At 34.9% G+C, this 12,968-nt stretch overlaps 1 protein-coding gene across 1 annotated transcript in view; it reads right to left on the reverse strand.

Annotated features, from left to right (window-relative positions):
• The window catches only part of LOC147506704 (chaperonin CPN60-2, mitochondrial-like), a 98,573-nt gene that overhangs the window by 11,665 nt on the left and 73,940 nt on the right, over window positions 1–12,968 (reverse strand). The gene's annotated exons all lie outside the window — the stretch shown is intronic.

Below are 12,968 nucleotides of genomic sequence, written 5' to 3' on the forward strand. Positions count from 1 at the left end.
AGTGTTCCAATTTAATTACGGAAAAAAGACACAGACTTTTCTAATTTTGTCAAAAACCCACCCGTTCTATTTGCTTGTAATATTACAAATTTGTCTCTTAAACAGAAATCAAAATTAGACTGATAGATAAAAAAAGAAACTCTAGTTCCCCCAAATTAAACCCAAATTTCAAAATGAATAATTACAATGAAAAAAAAAGTAACGATTCAAGTGATCATGTGCAAGCAAACACAAAATCAAATTCAAAAAAAGGACAATCAGACAGCAAAAAAGTTAGAACCCAAATTTCATTGATAGTTTCACCATTTTGATATATAGCATTTTCATTTTATGAAAAATTGGAAATAAATTAGTTAAAACATGTTGAATGTACTCACTGCAACATGAGTGTTGCATCGAATATACTAGGGTTGATTTGCACTATCACTTACCAATGCAACATGGATGTTACAGTGTCAAATCCGACTTCAACATGAGTGTTTGGATCGAATGTAATATGAGTGTAGTTTGAGGTTTAAATTGGTGATGTTTCTTTGAGTTTTGAGACATGTTTTCCACTGAAACATCTATATTACAGTCAAAAAAGCACTACAGCATGAATGTTACCGTGGAAATTTGTTGAAACAAACTACTAAATCATTAATTTTCTTTCGGGTTATGCTGCAAGGGAAGGTCGATGTTGTTGGAAATTCTAAATCTAAACTGAGCCTTCCCAAACGAAGTAAGGATACAACTACCTCAACAAGTGTAAACCCAAAAACAAAAGGCAAATAAAAGGTAGAGGAGAAGGGTAAACAAAATTTGGTGAAAAGTGAGTTGTTGAGTTATAGGTCCAGTTTGAAGTCAATGGTTGAGATTGTGGATTTGATTAGAGGCGACATAACGGAAGTGCATAAGGAAAAAATGATAGATATACCGTTTGCAAGTCTTTTTAGTGTTTTTATTGATAATAGATTGAATGTTAAGGCTACAATAAAAGCAAATATTGATGTTTGTTCAGTTTTGGAGACATACTCGGGAGTACGTAGATGATGAGTTTTGTGTTGGGGGTAAGATTGTTAGATTTATCCCGCCCCGAAGACGTTGCATTGATTTTTGGGTTGCCTTTGAAAGGGCAAACTGTCGTGTTGTATCCAAAAAGTGTACGAAAGAGTAACAAGTCGGAGTTTATGAAGACCTACTTTGGAAGAGAGAATGAAATCAAATTGTTAGGAGTAGAGAATGAGATTACAAGTATTGTAAAGAAAATTGGGATGGAAGACATTTTGTGAGGTTGATGTCCCTATACTTGACTACGATAATCTTCTTCCCAAACCCAACAAGAATCAATTGGTCCTTTGTTCCACATATCGAAGATTTGAATGGGATGAGAAGAACCTCATGGCCGAAAGTAATCCATGCAGAGTTGATGGATCAGATACGACGCAAAAGGAACAAGCTTTCGACGGTTTCTGGTTGTGTGGTTGGACTTTTGGTAGGTTTCATTTTGTTTTGCAAATGAATTTTATTTCTAATTCAATCCCTTTTGCTAATACTTTTGTTTCAAATTGCAATATTGGTTATGTGAGCATATAAATATAATCACACCAATAGATGGATTTGATTCTGCCGAGCCTAGAGTTTGTAAGTAGAGCTTGGACGTACTCCGAGAAGCAATGGAGAAGTGCCCTCTAAAGGATATGGGACCTAAAAATATAAGTCTCATGGTTTTGTCTAATTCCACTAGTACTGTGAGTTACTACAACAACATGGATGTTGCAATGTCAAATTCCACTGCAACATGGATGTTGCACTGTGGGTTACTACAGTAACATGGATGTTACAGTGTCAAACGTCACTGCAACATGGATGTTGTTGCAGTGTCAAATATCACTGCAACATGAATGTTGCACTGTAAACTCTCACTGCAACATCCATGTTGCAATGTAAACTCTCATTGCAATATGAATGTTGCACTGTCAAATTCCACTACAACATGGATGTTGCACTGTCAAATTGACATCAAATAAATGAGATTGCATGTTAGTTTTGAATTTTAATTGTGTTTTTTGTGCACTATCTTCAGGTATTAGTCAAATTGAGCACTAAATCAAGCAAGGAGGAAAAATTGTTAGATCTCAACTTCAAAGTTGAAAGATAAGTTGTTTCAAACGAAGAAGCCATGCGAATTGAAAATGAAAACATGAAAAGGTTAATTGATGAATTGAGATATAATCAGAAGAAGGACAAGGAAGAGATCGAAAATCTCAAGAAAGAGGTCTGATATTCACCTTTTGATACTTTAATTAAACAAAAGTGCGAATTCAAAGTTTCCTTACTCACCATCTTCGTATTCGTAAAGTTGAAGTAAAGATTCGAACTAACCTAAAGTCTATGACAAACTACAACTTGGTTCTTACTCTTAGGGAACTAGTGAGTAAGTTTAGCTAAGAGATTTCATTAATACTAAATACATACTTGGTTTATTTTTAAATGCACAAAATAAACAAACTTAAATTACGTAACATGCAACTAAGACAAAATACAGTTTACTGAAAGAAAAGGTGGAGAGTTAATCCTCCTCATGTGAAGATAACTTTTGTTGTTGATTTTAATAAGTTCATTTTATTCTTCCTAGAACTCATAGACAAGTCTAATAGAAGAAAACTTGATCCCTAACATGCATGGCTCATCTCTAAGCTCATACATGCTAGCAAGTGGAACCAAAGCAATGACTTATCTCTAAGCTCATCACTTTGATCCCTAACTAAACACTACACCAACTATCATTTTGGGATAGGATGCAGGTCTAGTTGTTGTTCCTAAACAACTTACCAATTTCAACAGCAAAGATTTTCCCTCACATGAGTTTTATTAACTCCCCAAAAGGGAAGTTAGCTCATGATCCTTGGGAGAAAACTAAAATAAATGGGGAATGTAAAAGAGAGAGAGAGAACAAGGGAAGAAAAACTATTTATAAAACTCACTTGCATTTAGATTTTTTTAGAAGAAAACCAAAGTTTCCTTCATTAAAACTATTACAAGCTTTTGTTCTAAAACTAAAACTAAATAACAACTCATGCTAAGGAACTAAAATATTACATTGTAAAGGAAAAGAAGTCAAGGGAGTAAATGGAGTGTCTCCCCCCTTGTTTGTTTTCTTCCTTCCTTTTTCAATTCTTCTCCCTCATCCCACGTGAAATACCAAACCATATTTACTTCACTTTTATCCATCACATTAAAACAAAGTCACACCTTGTTTTTTTTTCACTATTAACACCTAATCTAATTAATGGCATGCAAGGTGTCAACTTTGCACCAATAATTTGTACCCAATCTTATCTAACCTTATTAATTACATGCAAGGTGTCACTTTTGCACCAACTATTTGCACCTTTGTCTTGACTTGCATGATGACTCATCAAATCTTGTGGGCCCGCCTAGTGGGTCTGTGTACAGTGTCCAGTGGCAGTCCGGTCTTTTGACATTTTTACAACATCCCACCTATTCGTAGAGTTCGTTGCACTGATCGTCGGGGCAGCTCACTCGTCGCATTAGGAGTCCTGGTTCAAGAGATATGAGCTTCGGAAGTTTGACGCTTTTGTGCACGTAATCCCGTTTCTGACTAGATTCTGTACTGTTTGAGTCTTTGGGCTTCAATCCGGATTTTGTTGGGCTTTACATGGCTGATTTGGAAGAATTCATATATACGTCGTTTCCCGTGGTTTACCGCAGGTTTAACCAATATTTTCATGTTTACTGCGAATACCTGCAAAAGTATGAAAATATACTTATTTCATTATTATTAAACACACCATTAACCAAATTTATATGTCCCAATGGGGTTTCATAATACACTTTTGGGTGCTTATCAAGGTCCAAGTTTTGGATGAGGAGAATACGAGGTTGAAGGAGGAGAAGAGCGAGTCGTTCAATGATACTTTTATAGATGATGATAAGCAATTAGAGATTGTGCGGTACGATGATAGCGTGCAAACTAAATAAGAAAATTAGATTAGCAAAAGAGGCCCGAAAACAAAAAAGAATTGAGAAATAGGTCCATCGGTCAAAAGGGTAAAGAAGAGAACAATGTTGGAAACAAGAAAGTAGAAAAAACCTGGGGGCGGTGATAACAAGAGCCCCAAAAAAAGGAAAAAGGCATAGAAAAAAGAAGTGGATGCCAAACCTATAACTGTGGATGACTGGCCTACTCCAATAGTCGACCCAATGTTATTAAAAATGCTTGATGTCACTACAAGCATGCCATGGCCTTATTAGGAGAAAAAAAAGAATAAGGTGGTTAAGCAATTTTTCAATATTGCAAAACCAGAGTAAGTAACAAAGCTTAATAATTATTGCTTTTGTTGATGTATTATATTGGTGCGTGCGACACTTAATAAATTGTTTTTCTTTCATTTTTGTTTATTTCGTAGTACTATAGTGTGGGAAGATAAGTAGAAAGAGTTAACACTCAGTGCAGCGATGGTTATGGACCTCATGTTGGGGAGATTCGTAGATAGTCAGGTAATGTTAACAATTATAGCCTCACTACTAGCTTAAATTTGATTAGGCTCAATAGCAAACACGTAGATGAGTTTTGTTTTGCACTAGATATCCCAATGCAACATGAATGTTGCTCTGCTACTCACATGGTAACATGGTTGTTGCACTGTTACAGTGGCATCAAATTAATGAGTGTAATATGATAATTAGATGTTAATGATTCTTAGTTTTTCTCTGCAGATCATTAATTGGTATGGTCGATATTTGCAAAAAAATGTCAAGGGAGCTGAAAAAGAGACATTTTTCTTCAATTCTTGTCTTTGGGTAAAGTTTGAACTTGTACTATCATTTATTCTCTCCAAACATTATTTTATGAGGAGTACGTCTAACTTCATACTTTCATTTGTATTCAAGACCTATGTAAGAGACAATCTCACTGCAAGTGTGGAATCACACTTGATTTCCGAGATAGAGTCTTTGGGTGACGATGTTATCTTATGCTTTTTCCCTATGATTCATGGAAAGTACAGGAATGAAAAAGTGGGAAATCATTGGACTCTACTCGTTTATAACATAATCTCAGACAAATGGGCTTACTACAATTCAATACTTCCAAGAAACAAAGAAGACATTTGCTTACAAGATGCAGAACAATTGGTGAGTTAAACTTAAATTTTGAAATATAAAGTTGAATTGTGTTATCTAGTATCTAAATGATTAATTTCACTTATATTGCACCAAATCCGTGTGATGCAAGTGATCAATGACAAAAGGCGTATGGAATGCTTAAAATTAATTAACTCTAAGCCAACGATAAAGTATGCAATTTGCACACAACAAGATCTAGAGTCGTAAGTGACTGATGAATTACTTGGCTTACTTCTATTGTTAAATTTTGATGTGGAGCCCTGGAGTAGTATGAATGTTGCAATAATCTGTTCTTTTTTTTTATGTGGCGGGGTTTGATCGCAAGACTCTACGTGTGTCTCTTCATGGAAACTTTGGCAACCAAGGGACAAATGCCACATGCAGTAGAAAATGAAGCTATGCATCGCGATTGAGCGTCCAAGGCATACAAAATTTTGTCTGACAAACCATGTTAGGTGCCGAAACACTAATGCAACATGAATGTTGCATTGTTAACTCGTAGTTATTTTGATCTTGTTGTTAGCAAGCTAGTATCGTAGTTATCGTAGTTATGTAAAATTTCTTATTAGTGCTATCAGTTTGATGTTACTCCTGTACCACTGGCACATTGCAAGTCTTTAATACACAAGAGCTTCTACCTTTAAAGGTTCTATCTTTTGTTGCTCTTGTAAATTTGTTACCACATTTTCAGTTATATTAATTTGTCCCCAACTATTGTAAGATATAGTGAATAATCCTCTATTATGAATCATGTGTATCTATTGTAAGATATTGTCTTTGGAATTATGTACTCATAATCAGGTGGTAGCTTGTTCTTAAACGCTAGTATCCAATGTATGTTCATGCTGAATACCTTATCAGCCAGTTGCTTCCTAAATTCCAAGTTTCTAACAAATGGGTTTAGCTTTGTCTGTATTATGAGTACATGATTCAAAAGACAAAAACACCAATTTAAAAGGAAACATCAAACTATGTAGTTGTAGTACATAGCATGACACCTGTAAAATGGAGAAGTCGATCTCCTTTAAAAGAGATGGGTTCAGTAAGTCTCATGCATTACGACTGCATGCAACATGAATGTTTCACTCTCAATTACAACTGCAACATGAATGTTGCACTTTCAATTACAACTGCAACATGAATGTTTCACTCTCAATTACAACTGCAACATGAATGTTACACTCTCAATTACGACTACAACAGACTGTAACAAGAATGTTGCACTCTCAATTACAACTGCAACATGAATGTTGCACTCTCAATTACGACTACAACAGACTGCAACAAGAATGTTGCACTCTCAATTACAACTGTAACATGAATGTTGCACTCTCAATTACGACTGCAACATGAATGTTGCACTATCAATTACGACTGCAACATGAATAATTTTACATACTATAAATTTCATTATAACAAATGAAAAATAAAACAAACCGACTAGCAAATAATCTCAAATGAGTATCAACATTCCATAAAAGTATACAATGAGTATCAATTTCTCATTAATAAATGTCAGAATGAATACCAAACTTAAAAATCTCAATTAAGATAACTAAAAACATATGGTTTGCCGAGAACATCAAAACTGATCACAAACTAACGAATCACACTGGTGCTTTCAATTATTTTCTTCTTGGGTCTACCAGGACCAATCTTCGGACTACACAGATAAACCGCAGGAGAATCAGGCATACGTCTTGGCATAGAACCATTCGGAACTGGTTTGATAGAATGTGAGTAACATTGCCTAAACGTGATCACCGTATATCCTTCATCAATGTAGGCATAAAATGAATCCCCCTTACTACCAATACAGGCGATAGCATGTATGCAAGGGAAATTATAGATACGCCAATAGTTACAAGTACATGTTCTATTCATCAAATCAATTAAATGAATAACGTCGCTATGAACTAGAAACTGGTTTTCATTGGATCTAACCACCCTCAAAGTCCTTGCAGCTCAATTAAATGAATAGCTTCAACCTTGCTAGCCAGTGCTATCTCTATTTTTTGACATAAAACAGAATTCCATTTCATAGACTCCTCCAATCTTTTCCAACTCATTTCCATCATCTTTTCCATGATTCCAAAAAGCATAGAAGTAATAGGCAGGAAGCGCTCCTTAGTGATCCATGCATTGAAACATTCAACTAGTGTCGAGCACATTCCACCGTATCTAGCACCGCGAAAGTATGCATTCACCCAATTTTCCAATCTAATATCTGTCAAAAACCTTTACACAGGAAGACCACCATATTTCTTTAACTTTTCAGCACAAGTAAAAAATTCATGATGAGAAGCTGCATAAGCACAATCAGAAAATAGCTTCACAACATATTTCCTTAACTTGTTATCTTTCCGTATAGCATAACCAACATTGTTCTTCAAGTGCCAAAGACAATACGAGTGAAATGACCCCGGAAACACAATTGGAATATTTTTAACCAGTTCAATATGCTGATCACTCAAAAATATCAAAATTCTATCACTTGAAATAACAAGTTTCAATTGTTCTAAGAATCAAAACCAATTTGCATCAGTTTCACTAACCACTATGGCAATGACCAACGGAAAAATCCCTTCAAGAATAACCAAAATAGAAAATAAAAATAAAAATAAAAATGGTTAGTCTCATATGCATTAACAAACATTATTGCTAGCTGGTAAGCTTCTCAATAACAATCTAATACTATTTCATGTTTATATAGATAACAAATAATCAATGCATTTTAAATGATATACTACGTTATCTTGATTTCTATTTTTGGCGGTTACAGCTAACAAACATCCTTTATGCTTATTCTTTAAACAAGTACCATCTAAGTACACTATAGGACGACAATGGTTAGAACCATAGCTAGAAGCCTCAAAACATATGAACATTCTTTCAAACTTTTTCGTAGAGTCAATATCCAGAATAACGTGACTTTCAGGATTACTTTCTACGATTGCATTCTTCAACCATTTCAACTGGTGAAAACACAGTCCATCTATACCATGAATCTCCTCCAAAGCCATCCTTTTAGCCGTGTACGCATAGTAATATGTAATGTCAAGCCCGTAGTCAGTCTTCAACATAGTCATCAAATCTCTTGGCTTTACCAAAGACATACCGCACACAATCTCTAAAATAAGATTTTCCACTAGCTTGCTCGACATCAAACAACTATTAACATCTTTGTAGACGAATCCACAAGAGTGCTCAGAATGCATAGTTTTTATCACAAAAGAGTCCAACTCAACAACTACATGTACACGCCACAAACAACCAGTACTCTCCTTCTTAGCACAATAAATCGTAACTCTCTCCGGATCATTCTTTGAAAACTGATATTTGTACCCAGTCTCAATAGAATACTGCAATACTTTAAGACGGAAATCATTAACATCAACAAATGTCTGACCAACATGTTTGAGATTAAAAGCCCATAATCTTCTCCTAAATTCTTTAATAGGCACTATTTCACTACCAGAAGCACAAGAGCTACCATAAGAATTAAAAAGAATTATCACCAGATGTACTACTCTCACCTACTCCATAAAAACACAACATACTAGCAAGTTTCAAAGAGACATCAATGTTAACTATATAAAAGCCCTTTGCAAAGCTGTAGCACGCTAAAGATTGAAGCTCTGCATAATTTTCTATAACAAATGACTAATTTCCATCGCGAGTGAAAGAAATATCAAAGCATGATGGATTTAACTCAGGCCAATTTATCGAAATCTCATTTTTGAAATCGATAATGGAAGAAGACGGACCAATACGACTTGCGAGAGTAAAATTTTTGTAGGATATAACTCCAAGAACAGTAAAATCCATCGTACAACACAAAATTTCTTTCACTCGAGTTAAATCACGATATGAGAAATCATCATGACTAATAAAGACTGGAGTCAGGGTTTTGAAACTAGTTTTATAGATATCTAAATTAACCTAAGGGAGTGCTTTGACGCAACTTCTATATGTATGTAACGGATGCCATCTCCTACCCCTATTGGATAAGAATGTTACGCATGTGTTTCAAAATAATCCATCAAATGCTTCGACTAAAGCCAAAATAAGAATGTTCTGCATGTGTTTTAGGAAATGTATGCACAAGTTGGACCTCAATTTCGAGAAAAGTTGCAACGTCACCATCTTCCCTCATCGATGGTGATCATCACTGTTCAACTTGCTTCTGATGCTTTTAAAAATAGGATTGTCCTTTCATATGAGAATAAACTTTATTATACCCTGCCTGTGGTGTTATTAATTCTGTTCAGATTTTGAACTTTAGGTCAAAGATATCAATGCTAGATTGGAAAAAATTGAACCAAAGATTATATCTTCAAATGGGGTTGCAGGTCATTTTTTGCCAGGTGAAATGAAGTCTATAAGTCTTAGCCACAAAAAGAGCAGTCTGAAGAATAAAAGCCTTACATGTGTAATCTCTCTCACTGGAGGTAACTTTGTTGTGACTTTAGAGCATTCCCAATCACAGTCACTATGGAGGGAAATTGACAATTTTCACTGTTTTTTGGGAAAAACCCCTTTCCCAATGCAAGGGTGACAAAGTCGGTCAGTTGTGACTAAGTGAAAACGAGAGTAGCAGTTGCTACCGAGAAAGTAGCTGAGTTGTGAACTTCGGACGAGATGTTTGATTCCGTCTGAATTACAAAACACATCAGATGGAATCAAATATCCCGTCTCAATATATTTATTTTTTTCCAGACGGAATCAAACATCCCATCCGGAGTCCTAACGGCTATATCCAACAACGGTCAGAAAGTCATAATGGTAAAAAAACGGTCAAAAATTAAAACTTTGGTATATATACAACATTTGTTCCATTTCAACTCACACTTCCAACAATCATATTTCTCTCAAAATCAGTTATTCAAAAAAAAAATCTTCAAAATCAGTTGAATTACTTTCAAATGGCATCTCAAGCAACTCAAAGAAGTGGTAGCACTCAATCAAAACCAAATAAGACATTGACTCACTTTAGATGCCCGAAGATCAAGCTCTATGTCTTGCTTGGATAAAAATTAGTGAAGACTCCGTTATTAATGCTTTCCAAAATGCAAAAAGATTTTGGAATCGTGTAACAAACGAGTTCAATCAAACGTGTGGGTCTGATAGGTCTTCCGATTCAATTTGCGGTAGATGAAAATATATTTCGAAAATGATGAACAAGTTTGTTGCAATTGTAAATGCGGTGGAGGCTCGAAATGCAAGTGGTACTACAATACAAAACCGGGTAATTACAATTTCGTCAATTTGTCAATTTATAAATTTCGTTTATGATTATCTTAGTCTAATTCTTGTTTTTTTTTTAGTTGTTTGAGGCAAGGATGACGTATCAACAACAAGAAAAAGTGTGTTTTTCACTTGATCATTGCTATGTTATACTCAAGGATAATCCAAAGTGGAGTAGCATTTTTGAGACAAGGTCAAGCCGCCCCACAAAGGGAAAAGGTCGCAAAAGTGATGGTGAAGATTCAATTTCTAATTCACCAAGTGTTGGTGGAGTTGAATTGGAGGGTTCTTAAGAAATTGAGTGTCCTCAGATCGAAGAAAGCCAAGTCCAAGAGGAATTAAGAAAAATCAGTTGGTATGTTGGAGGGTTTCTTTACACGTTTAGAGGATACATTTGCAAAGGATGCAGTTGACACACAAAAGTACACAAAGCTTAGGGAAAGAGAGCTTGCACATGGTCAAAGAACTGTGATAGCAAGAGAAGAAAAAAATCGGCTTCAAATGGAAAAAAAAATCGGCTTCAAAAGATGCAATATGAAGCTAAGATTTTAGCTACCAATACAAGTATCCTCCATCCCGACACCGCTTTTATAATAGAGCAACAACAAGCTGGAATACGTGATAATGGGCAAAGGCTAGAGGTGGTTCTAGCTCTAACTAAGCTTATGTAATATCTAGTATTTTATTTTAATTAATACTAGAGGTGGTTCTAGCTCTAACTAAGCTTATGTAATATCTAGTATTTTATTTTTATTAATGCAATATGTATTTTAATTTCAATGTATTTTTAATTAATGAACTATGTATTTTAAGTTCACTGTCTTTTTAATTAATAAACTATGTATTTTAATTTAACTATATTTTTTAACTAATGAACTATGTATTTTAATTTCACTGTTTTTTTAATTAATGCACTATGTATGTTCTTTTCAATGTATGTATAATTAATGACTTGAAATATGCACTATGTTTAATTAATCAATATAATTATTTTCATAGAAATACAATTACCAATAAAATTAAAATACATTGTAATATAGTTCTTTAAAACCCAACTCATAAAACACATAGGAACTTCATAGTTCACTTTTGGAAATACATAGGAAATACATCACACTTTGGAATTTCATAGTTCACTTTTGAAATTACATAGGAAATACATCACACTTATTTGGAACTTCATAGTTCGCTTTTGGAATTACATAGGAACTACATCACACTTTGGAACTTCATAGTTCACTCACTTTCATTTCTATTTTCCCCTCATTCTCCCTCTGTATCATCCGACCAATTTGGATTTTAAATTGGTACTGGTGTTTTTTCAATACCAATCCAATTCCACACATGCTCAACTAAGTCCTTTTGAAGATTAGTATGTATAACTTCATTTATGATTTTATTTCTTGTTTGAATCATCTGACAGACAAAATGATAACCATCATCTTCTTAAAAGAGCTCAGGTATTTTTTTCTTTCCTCTGACATTTCCAATTCCACACTCCACTTTCACGTTCATTCTCAACAATCATATTATGCATTATAATGCATGCCTTCATTATGTCTCCAAGAACAACAACACTATAACAACGCGCATAAGCCTTAAGAATATATCATCTTGCCTGCAAAACTCCAAACGTCCTTTCAATATCTTTTCTTGCAGCTTCTTGACATTGACTAAAAATCTTTTCATGCTTATTTCTTAGATAACGAATGGATTAAACAAATGTGCCCCATTTTGGGTAAATACCATCAGCAAGATAATATCCCATATCATAGGCATTACCATTCACATTAAAACTAACAGTAGGACCCTCACCTTGCTCTAATGATTCAAAAACATGAGAACGGTGAAGCACGTTAATGTTATTATGCGAACCTAGTAAGCCGAAGAAGCAATGCCAGATCTAACAGTGTTTGTCTGCAATGGCTTCAAGTACCAAAGTTGGTTTCTTCTTGTACCCCACATGTTGTCCAGCCCATCCAGTTGGACAATTCTTCCACACCCAGTGCATACAGTCGATTGATCCAAGCATTCCTGAAAAACCCCTTTCTGCATTTTCAGCTAATATCCTAGCCGTAATCCGCTTTCGAGTTGGTCGTCTCAAGTACTCTTCCTCAAACGCCGTGATTATTAAAACAAGACTAACACTTCATAGATACAAATTTCATGTGGAATCTCCAATTTGAAAATACTGATCCGTTGAATCAGATGAACAACTAGTTGCTAATTGTTCAACTGCAGCTAATCCCTTCTGCAACCTAGAAGTTGCTTGCCGACCCAATCCATCCACCCCGTCTTGGAAGTAGTCGTCGAATGCTGCAACAGTTTTCAACGTATACGTAAAAAGCTCTCTTTGCATCTTGTACCTTCGCCTAAACTTATGAGGAGGCTGATAAGTACCCAAAACTGTGTTTTAAACCCCATAGAGACATTACATTTGAGTCAATTATGTGTTTAGTAAATATAAATTAATTGTATTTTCATGTTTTCACAAGTTTCAACAACCAACGATAAAATACACACAGAACCTGGGTTTTAGCATGAAATACAGCCGAATAAAGCTTGGACTTGAAATCTTCAATATCAGCTCA

Source organism: Coptis chinensis, chromosome 4, assembly GCF_015680905.1.
Source record: "Coptis chinensis isolate HL-2020 chromosome 4, ASM1568090v1, whole genome shotgun sequence".
NCBI lineage: Eukaryota > Viridiplantae > Streptophyta > Magnoliopsida > Ranunculales > Ranunculaceae > Coptis > Coptis chinensis.